The sequence below is a fragment of the Echinops telfairi genome, unplaced genomic scaffold, assembly GCF_000313985.2.
Source record: "Echinops telfairi isolate 266 unplaced genomic scaffold, ASM31398v2 ScPeMD7_11;HRSCAF=52, whole genome shotgun sequence".
Lineage (NCBI taxonomy): Eukaryota > Metazoa > Chordata > Mammalia > Afrosoricida > Tenrecidae > Echinops > Echinops telfairi.
Genome location: NW_022103908.1, coordinates 15722222 through 15727812, shown reverse-complemented (window position 1 = coordinate 15727812; position 5591 = coordinate 15722222).

Below are 5591 nucleotides of genomic sequence, written 5' to 3'. Positions count from 1 at the left end.
TTTTGAATCAAGTACTTGGAACATTAAATGATGTAAATGTACAAGTTAGGCTGTTATGATCCATTGAAATCAGTTATCAAATAGTACACAGTAAAATTTCATACCCCTGTACTGCATTACAATAATATCCACGTATCTTTGGTGCCTTTGCATGCTTCACATACACACCCAGACCCACACAACTAGTAAATCAGTTGCCATCATTGTTTTTTGCAATATTCTACCTATAAAATTTTATTTTTCTACATATAAGATTAAAACTTATTGACATTTAAAGTTATTTAAGTTGTCATTGAGAAATTGCTGAAGTTGAGCTGTGGAAGAGTGGTTCCTACTAGTACTGGATTAACCAAGGAAAGTCTTTGCCTAAATGTCCATAAACAATTTTTCTGTATGTGTAGTAAAGTTACATGGGTAGAGTAAACATCTAGTAGTCGAAAGTGGAAGAAAGGCAAGGTAAGAAAAATATATTTACTAATATAAAATGACTGGAAACTGTTGGCCATCTACCAACCAAGAATAAGGAATAACAAAGAAACAAATTATATTAACACTTAAGCAATTAGAAACAGAAGTATGGTAAAAAAAAATATTAACCTTTTCCCAAAAGTAATTAAAAGTCCATATTTTTGTAATAAAGTATACCCCACGGCCATCAAGACAATTCCAATTAAAGTAACTCACTGGACACTTTAGAGTAGCTCCTTGGGTTTCTACACTGTAAATCTTTAATTGAGCAGACAATATAGCACCTACCCTACTCTAACCCTGCACCCCAACCCATGTATCACAAAGAAGCTGGAGGATTTGAACAATCAAATTTGTCGTAAGCCGCTGAAAATCTAACCCACTATGACAAGTCTCCATGAATAAAGTTTAGGAAATTGCAAATAATATTCAAAATTACATATTTGAGGAGCACACTGTGATAGGCCTCCATAGGAACCTGTGGGCAAAGTTTAATCAGGTTGCAGGTTTATTGGAGGGCGATGGACATAAATGCTTTCTGAGGACAGTCTCTTCTCTCTCTTTCTCCATGATGCCCAGTGACCTGCACTAAGAGATGCCTGAGCCCACCTACTGGTGGATCATGTTTCCTTGCATTGCTAGAGCTTGGGACTCCATCTGGGCCTGGTTTACTATACTTTTGAGCTTCTTCTTTTTTCAATCATTTTATTAGGGGCTCATACAACTATTATCACAATCGATACATACATCCATTGTGTCAAGCACATTTGTACATTCATTGCCCTCATCATTCTCAAAACATTTAAGCCCCTGGCATCAGCTCCTCATTTCCCACCTCCCTCCTCACTCCCTCCTCCCTTATGAACCCTTGATAATTTATAAATTATTATTTTGTCATATCTTACACTGTCTGATGTCTCCCTTCACCCACTTTTCTGTTGTCTGTGCCCAAGGGAGGAGGTTATATGTAGATCCTTGTAATCAGTTCCCCCATTCTCCCCCTCATTCCCCTTGCCCTCCTGGTATTTCTACTCTCATTAGTCCTGAGGGGTTTATCTGTCCTGGATTCTCTGTGTTTCTAGTTCCTATCTGTGCCAGTGGACATCCTCTGGTCTAGCCAGATTTGTAAGGTGGAATTGGGATCATGATAGTGGTGGGGAGGAAGCATTTGGGAACTAGAGGGAAGTTGTATGTTTTATTGTTGCTACATTGCAGCACCCTGACTGGCTCATCTCCTCCCCATGACCCTTCTGTAAGGGGATGTCCAGTTGCCCACAGATGTGTCTTGGGTCCCGACTCTAACTCCCCCTCATTCACAATGATATGATTTTTTTGTTCTGATGATGCCTGATCCCTGATCCCTTAGACACCTCATGACTGCACAGACAGGCTGTTGTGTACTCTTGAGCTTCTGACTACTGATGCCCCACCCTGCCATCTCCTGCCTGCTTGTCTTGCCTAAGGGCAGATTTCAATGTCTGCTCCCTTGACCTTAGACCAGCAGCTGTTGTGAGTTGAAGGACATTCAATATATAACTGTACCATGAAAGTTAGTTGAATTGATCCTCCTTTACTACAGTGTGGATTAATTAGTTGTTGTATACCCTCTTGCTATATAAACCTATTTGTAAAGGCAAAGCTGAGGCAAGGGGAGACAGACAAAGTATAGGACAAAGGAGAGCAGAAACAGAAATAGCTTTATTAGGGGAAGCTCCCGGATGACGAGGTTCTGTTACCTAGGCCAACAGGTCATGGAAGTTGCACCCAGCAGTGGGGGACATGAATTTTTAAAGGGATGGTAAGGAATGTCTGGCATTTATGGATAGGATTTGGCTGCTGTGAGGATTGTTTGTTGACTCCTTGTGGCTTTCTTTGAACGTGGAGTATCTGGTTTTGCTTCCCGATACCAGTTATCTTATTTGGCATAGGCTGGTCCAGCTTGCTTTTGACCTTGTGCTTTGGTCAGACCTTGCCTTCCTGTTCCCACCCAGACATTCTAATCTTTTAAATGATAGTAGGTGCCATAATATGATCTATCTAGTTCCTGCTGTCATAGGGGGCGATGAGGGGTTGCAGGCCAGAGTGTGGTGGGTCGGGTTCGGTAGGCAGGGGGCTGTAAGGGTGCAAAAGAAGCTGGTTAACAGTTAAGTTGGTAATGTCCCTCATTCTGTTCTGGATAAAGTTGAAAAGACAAGGGGCTAACAGTAACAGGAAGCAAATTATCACCATGGACCCCACAAGTGGCATGACCCAAGAGACGAGGGGGTTCTGGAACCAAGATGTTGTTGACAGGTTTCCTCAGTGCCAGTTCCTCATTTCATCAGCCATTTTGTTTAAAACTTTACATTTCGCTTGACTACCCAAGACTCATTAATATAGAACAGCATTCCTCCCACCAAAACATGCATGTACCGCCCTTGTCAGCTGTTAACAAAGCCAATGCTTGATGGTTCTGAAGGGTCATCTGTGCCAATGATGTGAGCTGTTGCTGCAAGGAGGTGAGAGACTCTGAGGTGGATTCCATGACCAGCTGGAGTCTTTTGTCAAAGATTTGTGTTTGGAGAATGCTGTGTCCCAGTGCCCCACTAGAAATCCCTGCTGCTGCCTAGGAAGAGGCAAAACTGAGGTCTACAGGACACGTAAGAATATGGCCTGGTGGTTGCGGGGGAACAGACCCAGTTTTAAAATTCCACAGCTATGCGAACTCTGCTTATCCATACATAGTAAGTTGCGGTACTACGGTAACCGGGAGACAAGGGTGTGGTGTAGAGTCATTGAAGCATTTAGTAAGGGTCCCGTTACACCAAAAAAACATACCTGGGGAGGCTCTGAATGTCCCTGTGACATCATGAGTAGAGTTGCATGCTGGGTTTCCAGGAGCCTGGGGTGGCTTATAGCACATAGGGTAAGTAACACTTAAATTCCCTTCAGGAGTATACAAGGGGGCATTTAAAAGAGAAGCAGTTGGAAAGGGAGAAAGTAAGCAGGGGTACAGCAGCCAACAATGGACGTTGTAGAGAGGCAGAGATAACAGGAAGCATTGTCAGCTCCCGAGGCATTAAGGAGTGTAGCTGTCTCCTGGATTACTTTTACCCAGGTGAATGAGTAATCAAGATATTTTGTCTGTGCGGAGCCCTCCATTGCCTGTAGCTGGTTGGCTAAGGATGGTTCACTGTCCTGGATTTCCTGTGCCACTTGATCTAAGTTATTAAAACTGCCAGGGAGAATTTTTACATATTGCCGAGAAATCCTAAGGATGCTGGAGGGCTTGCTGCTGTGCCGCCAAGGATATAGTTTTCCTTCTACTCCTGACAGCCATCTGTTGTCGCAGGGGTCTGCAATATTAAAGCAAAAGTTTCCACTTCCATCCCCTACAAAAACGCCTGCTCTATTTATGTTGAGCTCTGCATCCCAATGCAGCACTATGTGTATTTTGCAAGAGGAGTGTGGGCATCCACCATAGATGTCTGGCCACCATTGGCAATACTCTTCCATTTGGTCAAAACAGAAACACAGGGCCAGCATGAAGGCCCTGGTACCTATTGATTTTAGGGTGTCAGGGAGAAAGTATATCGAAACTTGTGACTGGCACCCTGCCAGGGCACAATATCCTTTTCCAGCCAAATGTGTTTGTGCAGCATTGTTAGCCAAATAGGTTTCATGGGCAACAAATTCCCACACAAAGGGGTTTACTCTGGGTTTTGGAGCATTATCTTGGCTTAGGGTGGCTTGCAGGAGGTACCCTAATAAAGCAAATACGAGTGGGCCCCATGACTTGTGTGGAATATAGGTGACCATGACTCGAGGTTGTTTGCTTGACTCGGCTGAGATGATGCCAGTTGGGGTCCCCAAGTACCTTAATCGCTGAAGGAGTAGTGAGAATTACAGTGTAAGGTCCTCTCCACTTTGGCTGGAGGGGCTGTGGCTGTAGTTCTTTCAGGAGAACTGAGTTTCCATGGATGACAGGCAGCAGGTCAGGTTGCGTAGGGTCTGGGGTGGGAAGACACCTTTCTGTGTGTTACCGGCACAGCTTCCTTAAAAGGGAAAGGAAAGGTAAATAGTTTGGTAATGGTGGTGGTTGGGCCGGCAGATTATGATTGATAAGAAAAGGCCTGCCATACATTAACTCAAAGGGACTTAAGACGAGGGAGAGTGGGGAGTGGCACGAATTTGAGTTCAGGTGAGAGGCAGCAGGTCCATCCATGAGTGATGGAGCCCCAGGAACAGTTTTGACAAATGATTTTTTATAATCCCATTCATTCTTTCAACCTTTCCTGAGGACTTAGGTCTGTACAGAATGTGTAGGCGCCACTTGATGTCCAGAGCAGATGAAACCTGTTGCGTGATTGAGGACACAAAGCATGGGCCATTATCAGACTGAATAGAGTTGGGGAGACAAACCTGGGGATGATTTGGCTAAGCAGGATGTTTGTGACCGTATCTGCTGTCTCCCGTTTGGTAGGGAAGGCTTCCACCCATCGTGTAAAAGTGTCTACCAATGTGAGGAGAAACTTAAGACCTTTGTGGTTAGGCATATGAGTGAAGTCAATTTGACAGTCTTGGCCGGGTAGATAGCCACGCACTTGGTGTGTGAGGACTTTTGGCTTGAGGGGTCCCTGGGCATTGATGGCTTTGTACGTGGAACCAGGGGAGCTAACAGTGAATGAGCTGGGCCAGGGTGGGGTGGTGAAAGATTGGCTGCAAGAACTTGGATAGGGCACAGAGCCCTTTGTGTAAAGAGTGATGTATTTGGTGTTATGAGGTCCTCGGCTCGTTGTGTTGATAATGCTATTTTGTTATGAAAAACTATTCACCCTCAAGTTTTTTTCCCCTCCCTTTTGGGTTAGGGCGGCTTCTTCCTGAGGTGTATAAGAGGGCTGTACTTCGGGGGTGGTAGAGTACTGGAGCTGGCCCAGCAAGGTTGGTAGTTAGGGTTCTGGCAGTAGCGTCTGCTTTGTTGTTGCCCTGTGTGACAAACGACTTACCAGTCTGGTGTCTCCTGCAGTCAATGATAGCCACTTTAGCTGGCACCTGGAGGGCCTGTGAGAGATTAGCTATTAATTTGCCATTTATAATGGGAGACCCTTTATTGGTAAGGAATTCCCTTTTCTTCCAGATACTGG